This window comes from Nylanderia fulva, unplaced genomic scaffold, assembly GCF_048542155.1.
Source record: "Nylanderia fulva isolate GAGA-0341 unplaced genomic scaffold, ASM4854215v1 Scaffold38, whole genome shotgun sequence".
Classification (NCBI taxonomy): Eukaryota; Metazoa; Arthropoda; class Insecta; order Hymenoptera; family Formicidae; genus Nylanderia; species Nylanderia fulva.
The window spans coordinates 620,330-641,617 of NW_028190455.1; the positions used below are offsets into that span (position 1 = coordinate 620,330).

The 21,288-nt window shown below is 40.6% G+C and overlaps 1 protein-coding gene across 1 annotated transcript in view; it reads left to right on the top strand.

Moving 5' to 3' along the window:
* Positions 1 to 21,288, top strand: part of sv (paired box protein shaven) — a 145,343-nt gene that overhangs the window by 18,068 nt on the left and 105,987 nt on the right. The window contains exon 3 of the mRNA XM_085485594.1: positions 12,919 to 12,963. The gene's annotated coding sequence lies outside the window, so the exon portion shown is untranslated. The remainder of the gene's footprint in view (positions 1 to 12,918; positions 12,964 to 21,288) is intronic.

Sequence of the window (21,288 nt, forward strand, 5' to 3'; positions counted from 1 at the left end):
GATTCGCAGTTAGTCGTCCAACGCGTGTATAATATCGTGCGCGTTGCATGTGCGGAGCAACTTTGTCCAAAGTTCAATTTAGCCGACGACGACGACGACGATGGTGGCAGGCGGGTGGGCGGACGGGGAGGAAAGTTTTGTTCTGCGCAGGAAGCGTAGTTCCGGCTCTCTCGGTTCCGCCCATAACGGTGACGGTGTGAACTTCGTGGATCCCGGCGATCGCCACGGCGGGCTTTTTCGGCGGGATTTGATTGCCGGTGCCGCGGTAATTAAACGGGCGATCATTAAGAAGCCGCCTTCCGCCTGTGTACATTAACAGCGAGCGATGAGATCAGACGCGAGTTTGATCTCCCGAATAGATATTCGCATGTCGGGATGTAAAAAAATCTCGATGGATGACAATTTGTATCGTCCTGTTATTTAGCTTTGATCAAAGTTGCGCGAGATTTCGAGAGAAAGGAATTGTTTTCTTTGGAGAGGGAAGCTCATCGTAGCCTCCTTTTCTCTTTGGGTGATATTTTAATGTATGCGATGTATTTTTAGATTGTCCACTTCCGACCTAACCCACACAGCATAATTATAGTTACAACGATCGATGAACTGTTCTTCTGTCATCTTCGTTTGATACTGTTTGTCGACGATGAACTGTCAGTGTCAAATCTAACGATAGTAGTTAAAAAAGAACTAAATGGATCTCGATTGCGAGTGATAATTGTCGATTTTACGGTTTTAATTTTTTCGTCGATTAATATTGCTCAGCGACGTGATTAAAACGCTTACCTATAAGAGAGAAAGAGAGAAAATGGAGAGTCGACTTATATATTTCTTATTATTTCTGAGTATTCGATACATGAGTCAATATTTCTAACTTCGTTTCAAAAAGTGATCGATGTTTTAATTTCACCCATCATTGACCTCAATGCTCAAGTCGCTCTAACGTTAATAAGTATTCCGGCTGTTAGAAGTTGAGGAAACATGGCACATTAAGTTCGCCGATTCGCATTGTGGATATAACTTTAAATGGCCATTTTATCCTTTCTATCGCAGCACGCGCGTATTTTTCTCGCCTTAAAATGCAACCGTAAAAGAAATCGGTATCTTTGGTGGCATTGTTGTTAATTTGTCATAGCGTGTTACGCAACGCGCAATATTGCGGCGTATCGTGTAATATTTTTCATCCATTTTCTTATTCATTTACCTATGAAAGATTTAGAATTTATACTTTATACATGATCTATAGTTTGTAACAAAATTCCATTTGTAATATCATATATCACGCATTTATATGACAAAAAAGTATTTGAAGAATTAAAATAAAGACATACAAAATATATAAGGCATAATACATATATATACAACACGCATATAAGGATATATAAAGTGACAAATAGATTTTTGTCTTGTATAAATTCCGTCTTCAATTATAAATCATCTATAAAGTAGATTCAAATAATGGATTTAATTAGGGCGTAAGATGATTGCGATCTTTATTGCTATAAAGTAAGAGCAGACGAAATAAACGTGAGCATTATAAAAAAATATTACAGAATTACAACGAACAATAATTATAAAAATACACTATAAATAATGATAATATATAATATTCTTGTGTAATTTTATACTTATTATTCATGTAATTTTATTTTTGTCATATATTTTTTGTATAATGTATAAAATTCTTTTTTTTGCGTTTCCTCAAGTAAATTGATTATAATCACTTTCGAGTCTTCGTCGACATTTCGGCAAACCCCTTCGGCTCCTGAAATCATGACGACTCGGAGGATTCTCTTGTCATATCTCAGGTGGGGGCGTCGTGGTACTAGTGCGCGGTACAAGATCGGGAAAGGGAAAAGAGAGGGGCCTCTTTTTCATCGTACCTCTCTCTCTTTCTCCGTCCTTTTCTCTCTTTCTCTCCTCTTCCTCTGTTTCCCCCCCGCACTAAACGCCTCCTGATCACTCCTTCTTTGTCCCTCTTGCTCACGGCCCACTGATATCGCGAGAGGTCGCGGCATAAGGGAGAGGGAGAGACAGGTAAGCAGCGTCGTTCCGCCGCGGCACACGAAGGCCCCAGGTGAGAGGGAGAGGGCCCCGCGCGAGACCGACACGGAGGAAGAGCGAGAGAGAGAGAGACAGAGAGGAGGTGAGAGTGAGAGGGGCATCTAAAGCAAGCGACTCGGCGGTGGAGGGAGGTTGGCGAAGCGGAGGTGAAGCGCGACCGGCCCTCTCTACTCCAGGGGCCCAGGCTAGTCCAGTCCGGGACAGCACGCCTCCTGCTGCACGCTCCACGAGGTAGAACGACGAACGGTAGACACGACGACGTTTAGGACCGGTACGACGTTACGCGCGCGCGGGCCCAGCTTTTCGTACGTATCGAGGACTCCCGGCTTCTCTCGCCCTTCATCACGCATCGACGCACCGCGCCGTGTCTCGTCACGCATTTCGGTGACCGCGAAATTTCGGACTCTTACGCGGGGGAGTATAGGTGCGCGAAAAGGTGTCCTCCCGGTTAACTATCTTCGGTGCCGTCGCTTCGACGCCTCTTTTGTCACTCGGTGACAAAAGGGATAGGTGCGACTTCTCAAACATCAGTCGATCTTAAGGCGTCATTCCGGTGTATTCTTCGACAGTACCAGGGCATCGATTTGTGCACAGGGGATGGTATCGTGATTCTTCGATAGAATTTTTTAGAGTCCCGAAGCGTATGGAATATTCGACGTAGATCGCAGGACTCTGTCTTCGAGATATCTCGATCGACGCGAGTCCGCGACTATTGCGAGTGACGTTTGGCTGCGCACCATCAGTTTGATCTCAACGAGAAGTAATCCTGGCGCGTATTTCCAACTCGCGACCGATCGCGACTGAACGATCGTCACCCCGTCGAAAGTCATAAACGATACATATCGGAGCTCGCGATTCGGTCTCTCTCGGAGCAAGACGACGACACATCGCCGTCCCCACCTACGGCTACCACGCGTTCAGCCACGCGATCAGCGGGACCAGCGATCCGGAAGGTTTCGCACGGCAACGGTGATCAACGAGCCGCGCATTCTTAATGGACACCTGATCTACGGTGATTGACCACGTCGCCCGAGCCACGACGTCATCAGGGTGACGATTATCTCGTCAGAATCCTGAAGCTTTCATCCCTGGATTTCGACGAGAGGTACTCTCGTACTTTTCCGACGAGCTCGATCGCGAGTTGAATCTATTTGGAATCGAAATAGTCTTTGGGTAGTGTTGTGACGATTTACACTTGTGTGGGACCTGTGCGGGGATGAGAGACCTCTGTAAACAGTGTGACGGACCGCCCGAACGGTGAAGTGAGCCGCCGCGAGGTGTTTAGTGAGCGCGATTCGAGAGACTTTAACGCCCGGCGAGGAGATAATCGAGGGATATAACTAAACGGCAAGAACGACCGCGACGACGACGACGACGACGACGACGACGACGACGACGACGACGAAGACGACGAAGACGACGAGGCTATTCGTATTCAGGTAAGGCTCGTCTGATAAACCGGACTCGAGGTATATACTAAAGTATGAGTAAGAGTAAAGTGACTCCTCCCTTTGACGCTACCACAGAGAACTGTCATTATCGTTGACCGGTGATAATTTATTGCGGCAGATTGCAAAACTGTCGCGAGAGACGCAGATTACTTGCGCGAGATCAATTTGTCTTGCTGTTATTTGTCACGTTTATTCAGGAACGAGTTATCCCGTGCACGCACGAGATATATTTATGGATTAAAACAAAAAGATTGACTTTATTATTACGGAAGAATTGCTCTTGTTTTCAGTGATAAATAGGAGATGAATGGATTAAGAAACTTTCATTAACTCTTTCGAAAATGTTATCAAGTTTCATGAACAAGATATATGCGAGATGGAAATTGAAAAACGTTATAATTTCTTCATTCTTATGTACATAATAAATATATATGGTTAATAAGTTACATAGATTTGTAATATATATTTATATATATACATATGAAATAAGGATTAAAGAATATCTATTTCAGAGTAAAAGACATTAAAATGACATATTAATTTACAATTATCATTTTCACGTTAGTCGAGATGCTTCTAAATTACAGCATACATCACGCAAGGCTAATAAATCTTTCCCTAGACATTTCCTAAATAGTTTTCAATCGATGCAAACTAATTTACCGTTCGGGATGTATAACGGGTCGACTCGTCATAAATCGCGTAAATCATATGCGCATTCCGCGTTCGAAAATCGTGAATGGGGCAGCACTCTACGGTCACCAGCACGCAAATCACGCATACATACAAACACACAAATGCACACATGTGCGCGCGTGACCCGTGTACTGACGCACGCAGCAGGTTACACTCTGTGTTTACATTCGCCAATTACAGATAGTCGTTCGTACGCAATAATGATAGATCTACCGGCGTGGCTAATGATTAGCGAGTTGCTCAGCGCAAAAAGTGACGAGCATGATTTTCGAACGAAGAGTACGATCCGCGAAGCCATCGGCTCGATTGTGTGAAGACACCGAGAGAAATAGAGAAAAAAAAGAGAGAAAGAAAGAGAGCAACAATACAGAGATGAAAAAATAGCTAGGTGTAGTTCTTGTTTTGGTGACCGTTAGATGTGATATATTTTCCTGACAATGAAATTGAGAAAAACAATTTTTCTAGCATCGATAATTAGGAGCGATATTTTTACACAGTCTTGACGACAATTCTGAAACATTGCATTTGACGTTTCGAGAAAGAACGTCGATGTGATCTTTCCAGATACACATGCAGCGAGTATCAGGAAGTGAGGCAAATGATAGATCGCACTCCTTCCGATATTCCCCGTCGGCAGCGAACCTCGCATTCCGATCGCTTGCTTCTCTTTCTAGGATTCTATTCGCGCGATTTTACACGCAACGAGATGTTACGTATGTATACATAGATCCAATATAAACGCAAATAAATTAGAGATCGTCGTGCCGCAATTATTCAGTCAGGCATCTGTAAAGAATGCGTTACCGCCGGCATTATAGGAACGTTATTCAAACAAAATTAACTCTATTAATTTTAAGACGACCGGACTCTCGTACCTCGCCGATTCCAGCCCGAGCTCTCCTCGTTCGTTTGCCTTGTTATGCCATCCAAGTTATCGCTTTCGTCGAACTAGATTATTGCGCCGATAAAATACAAAGAATCGTGCGCGCACGCGCTACTTCCTACTTCGAGTAATCCGCCGATTAATCGACCGGCTCATAAATTGACCTGTCAAGATCCTTCATCGATAAAACGACACGCGAGTCGTTTGACGCGATATTTCGGCAATACGATCAGGATCGGTCGCGTATGACAGGGTTGATGGTCCGTCGTGCGTGTCCGAAGTGCGCTGACAGTTTTATTCGCTCATTAAGTACCCAATAATTTGGATCGACTACATAAATAAACGCGTGTATGAAGCCGAAAAATTTTCATCTCCGGACAACGACTCGAACTTCGCAATGTTCGAGAGGTTCGAGTCGACAAGTCGATATCTTTGCATCGGACGGATAAGATCGGGCCCGTTGATGCAAACTGGCCCCCTTTCTCATTATTCCAAAAAAATTCGTTTCTAATCGCGCACGCGCACGTACATGCACACACACACAGACGGCATCTGCCCCGCCATTTTCACCCTTACGTCTTCCACCCTGTAGAACGTTCACCCCAAGACAACTGCTCCTCCTTAGGGGCAGTTGCGGCGTCAGGTGGCACCCGTTAAAGTCGGCCGAAAAGTCGTTGGCGAGTCGAGGGAATACGAGGTGACAGTCGATAGCGGCGACGACGACCTCGTGTTGCCTTAATAACGGGCGAGGCCGTCATTAGAGGCCGATAATGACGCGTCATCTGTCAACAGCGACGATATATGTATCGCGATAATAGCGAAGAATGCTCCCGAGAGATTAATCTGTTGCATCTTAAAAAAGCGGGAGGGGACTTGTCTATTTTCTCCGATCCTCCTCCGAAACGAATAATAACTCGACGAAGAACCGACGACCCTTTCATGTCGATCGCGCGCATTCGTCAAGATTTCGATCTCTATATTTGAGAGATCGTTCGACGCGCATCTTACTCGACATTCTTTTGTTCGAGAATGGCATTGTTGTAAATCTGTTCGCACGTTGCGATCGCGGAGATAATATCCGTCAGCGCGGACTCGACGGAATCCCAAGCCAATCGTATTCAGGAGGGAGAGGAGAGAAGGACGATGACGGTTTGTCGCGCGGTCGTCATTATCCCAGCTGGACATCCGCATAATTTCCTACCGTCATTCCGCGTCTAAGCGTCTACAACTCATTCTCTCTACGAGGAGAAGGGAGGGCGCGGATCTCCATAAGTGCAAGTGGCTCGATCGAGAATTTCAATAGTTGCTCAACGTTCTTCGATGACGTCGCCTTCGAGACGGAGTTGCAACGTAAGGCGATTTTCATCATTAGCGCCAAACAAATGTCATTAACGCAATGCGAAATGAGTTATCTAATCACTCCGGTTGTTGCGCAACGGAGAGAAAATTTAATAATAATTAAATCTCGGGGAAAAAATTATTTTAAATCAAATAGTTATTTTTACAGCAGTTACCACAAGTAACTCTGTCTTCTTCATGTTTGTAATTCTGGAGAGTACTTTGATATTCTGGAGGGTTGACTTGAGATATATTGTGCGCGTGTCCTGGACATGTCGCATTCAGGGCACGAATCCGTCGCAACTTTCTCAGATGGCTTTCTCGCGATACTCGTCGTCCACGACGGATGCAGCGGAGTTTTCTATTTTTCGACGCGGATTCCCGCGTCTTTCGCCGCGCGGGGATCTCGATCGGGAATCGCGTCGGGATTCTCCGATGACTTTGCGAATCTATCTCGCTGCGCCCGTCCCGTGGTCCGATTGAGATAACGTTCATCTTCGCGAGAGGAAGTCGCTTGATTTTCAGTTGGAGTTAAGACAGTGAATCTCCGCTTCGCTGTGTGCAATTTCAGTTTCTAAGACTGTGTCACTTGCTCGATGACTATTTGTCCATTCTACACGTGGCACGTTCTCTGTTTTCTCAAAATTTTCTTCTTTCGAAGGCTACGATTGAACAGAATAATTTAAAACACTTTGCTCAGATAGAAATTTACGATGACTCACTTAGCAGTTATTGATATTTAATTTTTGTCTCTGGTTTAATTAAAAAAGTAAATAGAATTCAAAATTGATTATAAATACTTCGATGCTTTATAAAGATAAAATCATATTTTAAGATAATAAGAATATATACTAACGATTTTTATCTTATGTTCAGTAGTCGTTCTTCACGGACTTTATAATCCAGTTAAATGCGACAGTTAGCATGACAGTTTAAATGCGAATAGTTAATATGTCGCAAAGCTATAACAAAAAATTGATATATTTTTATTTTGTATTCTATTGAAAGAATTCAATATATCCACATATTTCTGATATAAACACTGATTGGATTTCTTATCCGATTCCATAAAAGTAAATCGATTTTACTTAATTTATAAAAATTGCAAATTTTGACTTGTAGATTCTACATCAAAAATCCATATTTAGACATGAAATTTATATCCTCAATATAATAAATTTATTTAAGAAATTTGGGCATTCTAATCAAAATCTACACTGGGAAAATCTTGGGAAATTTCTATGTGGATTATAATGTTGCAAAATGGACGGCCATTGCCGCAATCGCGTTCGCGGCCTAGTAACATTCCCCGTCTATGTAACGATCTACGTCCGCGGCTTTTTTTTGTTTATACAATATTTTTTACACGTGTGCGCTTGTGTAAGTATTTCGCGCGACCGAACGAAGACTCTACCTTGCTATTATCTATTTGCGCCATTATGTCTTCTATGCGGCGCGGAATGCGGTTTGGATATAATGATCTTGATTCAAAAACTCGATCCGTCCTAATGCAATCTGTCTGTCGATCCTTACCGCATCCAGATACGTCTATAATATCGAGCGATGTAGCGTTATCGTGTTCCATTTTATATCACGTTCGCGTAAGATTGTTCACTCGCGCGTATAAATAAAACGATCCAGTAACACTTGCACAATCTCATGTTTACACCATGATTATGACATTATGTAAAATTGGCGAACGAAAACTAATTAACGCTCAAAGTATACAAACAATTTACAGATTCATGATGGTATGTTATTTGAGCACACACAAAAAGTGCTGAATAATATTTCATCTAGATTATTATTTTCATATCATATATATATGTATATATTTGCAACAGATTTCGATGTGTAGGTAGGCAGTTTCCTCTTCTAATCAATCAGCTGTAATGTTTAGAATTACGGATAATTTACGAGCAACGGATATGACACGATATCGATCGCTGATGGTGGATCGATCGCGTCTGCTGGCCGATAGGCATCTAATTCATCGAGACCCGTTACGGATCCCCGGACTGTCATCGGTAAAAGAGCGGCGACAAGCCGGTCGGCCGCGATATCCAGCAAGATCTGAATGATGATCTACTCGATCGTGATGGTTTGCCTCGTCTCGCTCCTCTCGCATTGTGTTCATCAACAGAGATCGTCGGGTGGTTAATTGCGGAACGGCCCTCGTCGCCCGGCTGTACAGTTAACCGGACGGCTGCGCCGCGCCGCGTGATGCGCTCTCGCCGCATGCGGCGCCCAGCACGGAGCCGCATGCGTCTCCCGCAACTGCGCCGCGCGCGGGACGACTGCCCGTAGTACAGGTAGCTCTCTCGGATCTATTTATATAGTGCGCGCGGAGCCGGCCGGCGCTCTCTATACACGCTCGACGATCTCTCGGAGAGCGTGTTTGCAAATGCCGTGCGTGCGCTCGCCACACCTATCTATCTATGCGTATATATTCGCGAGCGAGTGCAGCAGCCTCCACCCGCACGATCGTTCATCGCGAGAGTAGCATCTTAGATTCTCTTAGAAACCAATGGCTACGCCAATGTTGTCGACTTCTTCGACTTTTCATTCAACCGCCAATATTCCGGCCATTTAATCATCTTTCTCTACAACGGGTTATAATTACTATCCGCGATATAATTACTATCCGCGTAGAAAAATTTCTGGAATTTAATTGGAATCTAGACAGATTTTTTTTTAAAGAACCGTGGATCCAGTTTGGAGATCTGTGAGGAAGTGTAATATTTTAAAAACGCGATTCCAAGTGTGAGAAATTCAAGTAAATTCTTTTTGCTTTCTTGAATATATTTATAAAGATAATTTAAATATTCTGTCTTTTACATATATGTAGATAGAATTAGATTTTAAGATGCTAACATTTTTCTTATGATTAATAATCGACCTGTAGGCTCTGTGTCTAATTTGTGATTGAAATTGATACGCCATGAGCAATAAACAAAAAATATAAGTTATATTTTTTATTCTGTTAAGAGAATAGAGCTGATATAGAAATGGGATTTTTGAGATTCTATAAAATGATACTGATTTTATTTAACTTAATTTTCTTCTGTAATATGATGCGAATTTTTACATTTGTTTATATTTTTATTTTAAATCGAACCAAATAGTACAAAAATGGAATTACTTGGTACTTGGTATATATTTATGATAAATTAGATAATTTAAATATATATTCTAATTGTGTGTGTATGGAATCTGAATCTAGGAAAATCTTGCAAAAGTTTATGCGGGAACATTATAATGCAGATATGTTCTATTTTATTTCTTGCGTCTACATGGACGAGATTCATTTACAGCGTGACAGTACGATATTTCGAGGTCGCGCAGGCAATTGACAGGTGTGTCCCTTATGTTTTCTGAACGACTTGCGTGTGACATTTGTACTTAATATACGTTTTTGTTAATGTCGCGAAATGTTCGCGACTCATGAATCTTTATTACGCCCTGGTTCGCGAGCCCTGATCGCTCACAATCTCCTTTTTCGCGCGAAAACTCGTTTTATATATGAGAAAAAAAAAACAGTCGGGCAACACCGGCCGGCTGGCCACCTGTGCGGTATGCAAATGCACAACGACTAATTTCTAATTCACTTCAACGTAAACGGTTCGGCCAGATGACGGCAATGCTGCTCGATATCGCGCAGCGGGCGACTCGAATTGAAACTGGCGCGCCGACATTTCCTGAATTTTCGTCCTAATCAAAGATAACGACCGTTTCGTTTCATAAAACGACGTATAGCAACCGGCCATTAACCCCCGTGAATGTTTATAGAAAATTAAAGAGAAAAAAAATAGGGGGAAGAAAAACGATCTGCACGGTCTGATGCCTCGGAAATCTTAAAAGCGGTTAATTATCGAGAAATATATATATCAAATGATGATAATCTGATAAGTAACCTACTATTAAATATACTAAGTGAAATTGCGAAAACACATTTAATATTTTTATCGCGAATCATATATGTGCGAGATATCAAGTGGCGCGTGTGTTTGAAGGAGATAATTATGTCTTTTACATCGCGTGACTGTATCTGAATATCGCGGCTTTCCTTATTGTTTTTCAGCGATCCATAATTATGTACAGGCTTTCTTCTCTGTTTACCGATCACCCGATGGAGCCCAATAGTCGTGCAGCAGCTGCATATACGTATAATCATTTATCACGCGGTAGGAAAGCAGTCGTTTCATTTTTAGTGACAGACGCTTCTGCTCTTTTGTTATTTTTATACAGCATACTGCTTGTTAGTAACCGTTAACAGAGGACGATTACATTATCGATATATTTGCAATGCATGCCTGTTGATAGGTTGCGTTTTCACTTTGGACATGATGGCGATATAATCGAACAATTCATTCGTCACATTATATTTAAGAGATTTGCGATTGATCCATTTATACTTTTCCGCGGTTAATCTTAAATCAACAAATGCGCGAGCAACTTGCCCTAGAGAAAGAGAGAGAAAAAGAGCAGATGTTAAATATTTATGAGTGTAGCGATTTAATCAAATGCCAGTTACACTCGTTTCGAAATGTAGCATTAATACGGTATATAAGAAATTATGATTCACAGTGATCGGAAATCCAGTTATCACTCTCTTTCTCTTGCTTTATATATTTAACATGGAAAAAATGCTGACTTCTCCTATATTAACCAAGATTTTGAAGTGTGCTATCACTAATCTTATCATACGTTCCATTTACGAACAGGTAATTTATATGTAATGTGTTTGACCGACACTCTAAACTCTTATATTTTTAAAATAATTGCTTCAATAAATTTTTTTTTATGTACTTTATTATTAAAAATGTTTTCAAAAATTTTTTTTATTTAAATATTTTGTTTCTCTAATTTAGGCATTTTATGTACCAAAAAGCTATGAAAATATATTCAAATCAAATATATTCAATATACAAATATATTCAATACAAATATGGTATATTCAAATCACATAAAGCAATATATAATTAATATTTCAAAAACACAATTATTCCGCGTCATTAAATCTCTATTCTTTTAAATACATATTTAATAAAAAAAATTCGATAAAATTTCTTTTATAAGTACACATTTTTTTATAAATTATGAAAGATATTATATAACTAATTCTTATACAAATAATTGTTAAAAAATGTTAATAATTTTTAAATAATGCTGAAATTTTTTTTACAATTATAAATTATCTTATGATTGCTTCGCCGTTGTCTGATGCCTCTCCGCGCCTCTTCTTCTTCTATTGTTTGTTCTTCGCTCCTTCACGGCACTCATTCATTCACTCGCGAAAACGTCATTAATTACGATCACGTGTGTATTTATCATGAGAATACGATTGCGCGACATGTTCCGACGCGTATTAATCGCACATTGCGTACTTTATTTTACATTGCGAGAGTAAAACTCACACGGTTAAAATCACTATATGCTCCAATCGGCACTGAAATAATCGCGCATACCAAATTCACACAATGCCATCTCTGTTACTAATGAATATACGTACGCATTTTATCTTAATTTTATAATTTCGAATTGTATAATATAATAATTTCGGGATCTATATTATGACAATATACGATAAATACGTCGCGCTGTCGGATTTTTGCGTATAATGCATTTTTATTTACATGGTATAGAATAGTCTCGTGGACATTCTTGTAACAAGATTCGAGAAAATACCGGTGTTTCATAGTATTATTTCTGAAATTGTATTGATATTATAATTAGAAATAGGAAAATTATCCTAAAATGCGTGCGTATATTTGTTAGCAATAGAAATAACATTGGTGTCTTATAATTTTTTAGCGTCGAATGAATCGTAGTAACCGTGATTTTTGCGTTTTCTCGTCGCAATGTAAAATAAAATGTGCGTCATGTATGATTAACATCAGAATGTAAAGTGTCGCGCGATGGTAATTAATGTTTTTGCAAGTATCATGTGAGTGTTATGAAGGAGCAGCAAAAGGATATAAATAAGAAAAAAGGAAAAGGCCCGGAAAGAGGCATCTGATGACGACGAAGCAATCATTAGGTGTAATTTGTAATTTTAATTAATTTAATTTATTATTTCTTATTTGTGCAATTAACTGCTTATCATCGCGGTAGCAATTTGCATCGTTGTATGTATTGCTGTACTATTAATGCATAAAACATTCTAAGTATATTATTTTAAAATATATACTTAAATATTTAAAAAATATTTGTAATTAATTCTTACACACACACATAGATTTACACAAAATATTACAACATTGTTGGAGATTCCTTAATGAAATTATTTTTATGTATCTTATTTTCTATATAAAACAATATATTATATAAATATGTTTTTCAAAAACTTTACAATTTTTTTATTAAATTTATTTGTTTAAAAAATGAAAACTAAAAACTTAATTATACGGAGTGAATAGACATTTATCAAAATATTACTTTGTGTATAATTTGATATATTTTTCTAATTTGATATATTTTTCTATTTTGCAGATCAACACTGTGTTCTTTACAATTTTGCCTTTGTACATCGTATCGGTGAGTCTAAAATTATTATTTATTATTTATTACTTCTTTAATCATTCTTCGTATTTTGACATAACAGACATATTGTATCACAGAAATCAGTGATTCTCTTATATATCTCACAATATCTCAGATTATAGGATTCTCTTATTTTAAATAATATTTTGAGATAGAAGCTCTTAATTTCTGGCTATACATTTAGACGATCGCCTATCTATGATTAACCAATTGCATCGCACATGCGGACAATTTATCGTCTATTAGTCTAGTGCTTAATAATAAAATAATTATTGCCTCGCTTATTAAATTATTAAGAACGAGAATGCTTTTTGTGTCATGTTGTATATAAGTTCTTAATACTAGCCGCGCGTTCTTCTTGCCTTTTGTGCACCCAAATCGTGATTTACGATCCGTAAATCCGTCAGAAGCATTTTAGACTGGTCGTTCAGTTTCTCAATAACCAATCTTTCGCTTCCGTTTGGTACGAGAAGGAAACTTTATGATCCTTTGCTTCGCGTACGGAATGTTTAATCTTAGATTTCTCGCGTCTTAGAGATCCTAGAGAGAGGAAGCTTTCGCAATAACTGTATTCTTATATACATAACTCTCGTTGCACGACGAACCCCCGGCATATCATAAAACCGAGATGATCGAACGTAATTCGGACTTTTCGCGAAACTTGCATCGAGTTGTTGACGTCGTCGCAGAAATAAAAGAATGCTTAATCGCATCATAATATTCTTAAGGATTTAATCAGACATGCCTCGCCGGATGATAATTAAACAGAGACATTTCGCGGTTGTTACGAGCGATAATTCAGCGGCACAAGCTGCTATATTTTCCCCCTTTGATTTTCAACGACTGATATTGCGCATATTTAAATTTTTTTGGCAAAAAGGGTACAGGGATGGAAGCGATAACGTGTAAAACAGTATTAATTATTAAGATATCGATATTTATAAATAATCTCATTGTCCATACATTTATAACATAAAAATAATGGATTAATTTATAGATTTTTTTTAATAAAAAAAATGATTTTAGATATTACATGAAGTTATTATGATCTTAGAGAGCAATTGTTATATATCTCCTTTGTATCTTTTTTTGATGCTTCTGCATGTTGAAAAAAAACTGTCGTTCTTAATGAAAATAATTAATAAATATGTAAATGCGTGTAAGTATATGCACAATCATAGCTTATCGAAATTATATTTTTCTCTAAAATTTTGCCAACAAAAAATTCGTTTGAAATTCGCTAAACAAACATTACAATGAGATAAAAATGATAGCTATATCTATATTTTTGACAGAGATACAAAAAATGAAGAATACAAAATATGAAAACTTTGAAAGGAGATATAAGACGTAGCTCTTTTTCTTGCTCTGCATATTTTGCATATTACTCGAACGAGCTGCGTATAATTAATGTCCTCCTTTGCCCCGCCTGTGCGTCGACTCGCGGCGCAGCAGCATGCGATGCATCATGCGGCGCAACGAGGAATGCTCGTACGTCAAATGTGATATATTCACGATGCTCCGATTTAAAACTGTTTACGACGTCGACGTAACACACGCTCTCGGCGACCCTTGTTGCGCACAAAACACCTCGTGGTTTTCGTGACGTAGCGGTCGAGCCTCGCGGCTTATAAATGCAAGAGTGTCAGTTATCCCGCGTGATTTAAAGAGTCGCCTCTACATTACACATCGGAGAGGAAACGATGTGCGTGTGCGTTGGGCCGGGTAGAAAATTTCTTTCGAAATTTTCTCACTCTGTTGCGAGAGAAATCTCTGTAGGAGACGGCGCGGTATCGCGATTCAAACGGTAGCCGGTGTATTACAGCGATTAATTGCTCGCCGTTAGAACAATTGAGCAATTAACGGAGCGTTAAAAGTTAATCGTCAAATGCAACGTAAAGGGAACATGCTGGAGGAGATAATAGCTCGGTGTGTGTATGTATATTTAACTCTGAAAGTTAAGAGCGCGCGCTTGTTCCCCAGCTCACACGAGCTCGTGAATCCTCTTCTAGTACGAAAAAGACTGCGCGAACCACGCCAGCTCGGCGTCGTTCACTATTGCATACCGAGAAAGTGTTACGGCACCTTGTATGAGCGACCTTGGCACGATGTAGACGCACGTCGGGACGTCTCGCAAATTGCCGGAAATTTCCGTGGGAAACTATTCCGTTCGGCGGCGCGCACATTGTACGCTGCAATAGTGTGTTCGGCGTGTGTAATAGTACGCGCATAATAAGCGAGAGACGGCGATCAACCGGCGAGTTGACGACTATACATGTATGTACACAATCCCGCACTTGGCGGAGCTCTGCCAATCACGTTTTCGATCGCGGACAACCGCGATTGTGTGCACGATCGGAAACGACTTTACATAGTCCAGTGGGATATAATACACGTACAGAGAGTTATAATATATTACAAGTTCTTTTTCAATGGTAATCAAAATATATTAGGCATGCGATAACATAATTCAACGTGATATGGAAAAATAATTCGAAAAAAAGAATAATTATGTTTGAATAAAAAAAGTTTTTTTAATGTAAAAGAACCATATAATATGATTAAAAACAATCTTTTAATCTCTCAAATTTTTCAAAATTTTATCGCGATGGAGAAAAAATCTAATTACATTCTCTTGCTTGTAGATTGAAGAAAAGTATTGTTTTCTTAAATTGTTTAATTAATTAATACCGAGAAGTTTTTCCCCGACAGGAAACGAGACTTACGACAACTGTCTAGTGTCTAATACTCGCACAGCGACACAGAGCACATAATTATACGGCTGCGGTTTAGAAATAATTTAAATTCCGCCTCGCACGTCGTCGAGTCTAAAGCTCCGATTATTTGTTGCTCGCGGCAGGTGTATAAGGGGGAACGTTTTCCCCCGATATGTTTTCATCCACCCCCATGAAATAACCGGATATTTCCCGTGTCGGTACGTATACGTCACCGTAGGAAACGAACGGTCGCGGATACGAATTAACGTCGAGTAATGGCAGGGCGTGCAACAAGTGCGACGTTATGGGGTATCAGGTGTATGTGCCCTGGAAATACGGGCGTGCGTTAAAAGCGCGACCGTTGGTGAGAGAGATCGGCCTTCAGCACGTGACCGAGACTCCGCCAGATGGGCAGCCTATGGAGGAATGACACCTCGTTTTTTTTTCTTTCTTTCGAGTAATCGTTTCGAAAGAGATACCTCGGTCGCGTGCGCGAAATTGCGGGACTCTTGGCGGACCGACCAGAATACCTTTCAAAGAAATAAGTCTTCGGTAAAAGTCTTCCTCTTAACGATCTAGCCGTTAATCCGCGGAAAAAAATTTATCTCGCGCACGAAACAGGGTTTTCGAAAAAAAGGGGCTTCGAGAGAAACAATCTCGCGTCAATTTGTCAATCTTCGCGCCTGATCATCGCCTTCCTCCGCAGAGAGATATCCTTTTGGAAACGCGTTTCTCCGCACACGCGTTAACAAGGCAATTAAGCCGTGGCCCGCAAATTACTCGGTGCACGCTCTAATTCGGCCAACCGAATACGGCGAGGCGGAGAGAGAACCGGAAGCATCAGGATGCAATAATGCAAAGGCGGCGAACTCGACTCGCGGAATGGAAAACGGTGTATTTGGCCGAATAGACTTTTCTCTCTCTCATTCTCTTTTTTTTTTTTTTAAATATCGGCGGTGCTCTTTAACAATTTAAATCATGGAGGAGTATCGCTCGAGAAATATCGGTGCTAAGCGGTATCGGTGGCCGTTTCTACTACATGCTATCACAGGTGGAAGGCATACGGTCTTCGTGAAGGCACGCGAATGAGGTCTACTCGGTCGATCGGGTATCGCGAGTTGCGCGGCATGCAAGAGGGCGGATCGAGATTTATCTAGCAAATAACCTCCTGTTGCTCGCGCGTCCGTATACCATGTGTGGCAAAAGTTTCCAGACGGCGATCATACGCACCGAGAAATGGCCGATCGATTACTCTCGTCATCGTATATTAGAAACAGCGACAATGATTCGCGAATATATAGGCACGTTTCGATGCATTGATCGTATGCACCCCAAAAAGAGTGGACTATTTTAATAATGTAAAACATGTTGTGCAACTCTCAACTCTTTCCTCTCCTATTTCGTGATTTAATCAGCGCTCCATTAATTTTCTAGGCAATGTGTCATTCTTGTGAATTGTGAGTCAATAATGATGACATTCCAATTATTATCGAATATGATATATCAGATGGCGTTCGTCGAGAAAGTGACTTCTCGTTTGTTGAGAGTTATGGCCGCGACTTGGCCGCTATCGATCACGCGCGATTTATTTCATGTTCGTTACGCATTACCGTTAGCGGTATAAATAATAAGGAGATATAGCAAGAGCCGTAATGACAGCGAGAACTGACGGAAGAGAGACGTTTGTTGAAGGAAAATATAGTGATGCGCATTTCAAATGCAAATTTTTGAAAATAATGAAAGTTTGAGTATAGAATTTCGTTTATAGATTAAATAAAATAATATGTGGAAATTTATATTTTTTTCGTGAAGATGATAGGTGCAAATAAATATATGATAATATAAAATATTTTAAAAATGTAACATGAAATATTTATTTATAATTTATAAAATCAATTAAATTAAATAGATTTATTATTAATAATTATTGATCATATATATTAATTTTAAATAGTACAGAAGAAATAAACACATGTATCTATTTTTTCAAGTATTGTTTCTCAAATGCCTAACTCTGAAGGAGAAAGGATCGAATAATTAGCATTGTCGGTTATGTGATCTTGTATTTATCACTGGTATTCCGAAGGTTGTAAAGTCTAGTCTTAAATCTGAGAACCTTCGAGGGGAGAATGATGACGAATACGCGTGTAAAAAATTCTCACGGTGCGTCAAGATGAACTAATTGGAGTTGTATGTCGCGATAGCACTTTCGGTTAAATAGAGCGTAGTGCTCTTGGTAGTTGATATATCAACTCCCGAAAGATGTCCGCGTAGAATGACTCGTGAAAATTAAACTCGAAGGAGGCGTATATGATTTGATCTGATTATTATACGGACAGTGTTCGTGCGCTTCGCTTTCATTTTAGAGAGAAAGAAGAAAGAGACGAAGCGACCTAGATGAGATAAAGATTTGAGATTTAGTCCCTTATTGCATTACGTTACATTAATTACGTTCCTTTGTCTACATGATGCAACCACTCGCTTAGATAAGAGACGATTAGTTCCCTGACGAGAGAAGGTGAATATTAATTTTTCCCGTAACGTTCAATGTGTATTGTATGCGAGCCTTTGTCGTGATTTGATTGTGTGATTCACAATATTTTCATCACACGAATGATAAAGATGCCTTTGATCATTATCAGACTTCATGCGCGTGTTGTATGCTTCTCCAGGTCTTTAACAAGATATATCATACATACAATTAAACGAAGTTTCAAACTTATAATAGGCACCATCGCGCGTTGATGTTTAACAATTAATTATACAAAGTTATTTATTCATTCGTCTTAATATGCAGCGACAAATAAAAAAAGTGTAAAGATTCGAAATTAAAAATTTATGCAACATTTCATCATATTAGGTACTTGTAGAAAAATGCAAATAACATAAATTCGAGATTCGAAGCGAAATACTTCCCGGTCGATTCGTCAACGAGGTCGCATTAATTCGAATCTCTTCGCGACGTCAATTAAGAAGGAAAGTACCGCGTGTCCGGCAATAATTCACGGATATTACACCGCGGCATAACATGCACACGCTCCGTATGTGCATGCGTGGTACATACGTATTCTTTGTATCCCTAACACGGTATGTTCATGGGTATCTTATAAACGTCGCGTTAGCTTCGCGGTTGACTTTATGCGCGCTGACCATCCCTTTGTCGATCCTTATCCTCATCGCGATCGCACGATTGCTGTATTTCGATGCGAAACAACGCCCCAATGACGCGATTCATTGTACGCGATAGCGGGATTTTTCTGACAGGCGCAGCTTCTCTCAAGGAGATCTTCTCAAAAGGATCAATGAAATCTATTTCAACCGGACTCCAAGTCAGTATTTACATTTAATCTCAGTGACTCGCACCGGATGAATCACTTTCGGTGTCGGAAAGGAGTGTCTACCTCGATGTCTGTCTAGTAATTGCAGCGTTGCGAGTGACGTAAATCGGTTTCACGTTGAAACTCGAGAGTCGCATAAGTCACGAGTGGTAAAACAACTATAATATAATCCCCGTTTCGGTCATAAAATAAAACGCAATTATAATTCTCACCGCTGTTACGGGCGAGCTGTGTGTTTATTTCACGGATCACATTTTCGCACACTTGACGTTAAGTATACTTGGCCTGATATGCTGAGAGTTCTATTTATCTACCAGCAAGATCGTATACTCGGCATGAAATATATGTGATAAAACCGCAGCGACACCTTGCATTTAATTTCTCGCGCGGCAAGAATGCAGGCCAATGTCGTTGCAATGTATATATCGCAGATTTCCCTGATGTATCACAATTGTGAAGACCGATAATATCCAGCGATTCAAAAACGACACATATAAATTTATTCTTGGCGGTAGGGTTTATCCGCGACCTCGGGAAGGGGACGCGTTATCGTAATTTTATTCCGATTATCGCGACGACAACTCACGAGGAGAGACGTAAACGAGACTTAATTTTCCTTCAATCACGCCACACGGACGGATACCGGGCGAGTCTCGTCCGGCAAAAGAGAGAGAAAAAAAGAGGCTTTCGTTGGGAGCATCCGGCCCCAGGGAAGCCGTGAGAGTGAAATGGTAAAAGGTACACGCGGAACGGGAACGCGCGGAGGCGAATTTAATGGCGTTGAAATTTCGGGACTCCTGACATGAGTAAAAGAGAGAAGGAGAGAGAAAGAGAGAGAGAGGCTCGTTTCGTCGTTAAGCCCCGGGTAACAATGAACGCCTCGTGTCGGCCCGATAAAAACCTTGTCGACTTCCTGTGTGTGCGCGCCACCCGCCACTCTTCCCAAGGCTGTTGCCTCATTACGTGTCAGACAGACACTGGTCGAGTCCCCGCGCGTATAGTAGCAGAACTTACACGCCGTGATATCTCTCTCAACTAATCAACCCGCCAAGGCTGTTGACGAAAGCATCTGAGGAGCGCTTGGCTCCAATCACACGACCTTCGCGATAGGGATAAATGACAGGCGGTACGAGACTCTTTGCGCGCGTAGATAAGAGCAAACATTTATGTATATTGCCGTGCATTTCATTCTTACAAGATTCAATTTGCATAAGCCTTTAATTATATACAATTAAAGGAAAGATAACTTGGAGAAAAAAATATTATTATAATCTTGATGAGTTTATTTTGTGCTCGATATAATTTCGACTTCGAGAATGCTTTATGATGTTACGCTTCTGTAAAAAAGAGCGTAATAGAATTTATCCAGAGAAATAATTAATCTTTTTTTTAATTAAAAAAAATTATTTTTCTGTTTATATCTTTGTAAGAATACTATATCCAAGATGCAAGTTGTTACTTGATTACAACTTGCGGAGTTTATAACAAGTTTACAGAGAGAATATTATTATCATATACACACATACTATATATTCTCTATTTATTGTCTAACTATTCTCTATTTATTGCAAGTCTTATAGTTTGACGAAAGCAGACACGGAACGTAAACTGCGAAGATCATCGTCTTTTTGTCCGCATAACCCGTAGAGGGAGTCGCTTTTATAACCGCCGGCACCGTTAACACCGTTAACGTCATAATATATGTACATAGAAGCGAGATATACCGCGATCGTACGCGGAAAACCGCCTCGATCGGCACGTCCAGGGTATTGTTTCGATCCTCCGTTCGGCACTCGAGGCGCCCCGCGCTCGCGAGATCTCGAGACTATCGATCCGGTGATTCGCACGCGACCGGGGCCTCTTCTTCTACTCTTCCTGGTACTCCGCCCGGTGGTGGACGTCGACCGCCCTCGGCGACAAATCTCGGCTGAGATCCCGCATGAACGTTCAACGCGCGCGCACGTACTCGCGAACCGGTGGCGTGGCCGATCTTAGGAGCGTAACGCACGTGTGTTGCGGATCGATCCGCGTGCATCTGCATCGCTGCACGTGCGCGCGCCGTTCCTCGTATGTGCGTGGGATGTGCGCGAATGCGCACATTGCGTGCGCGGGATCGTCGGACCGCTTATTTCGCTTGCGACGTGGAGCTTCGGGCTGTTGGGCGTAATGCGGAATTGCAGTCGAGAGGAGAGATATGGGGAAAGGTGGCGGCGCGATGTCCCGGTACCGAGAGTTGACTGAACCGATAAATAATCGATCGGACG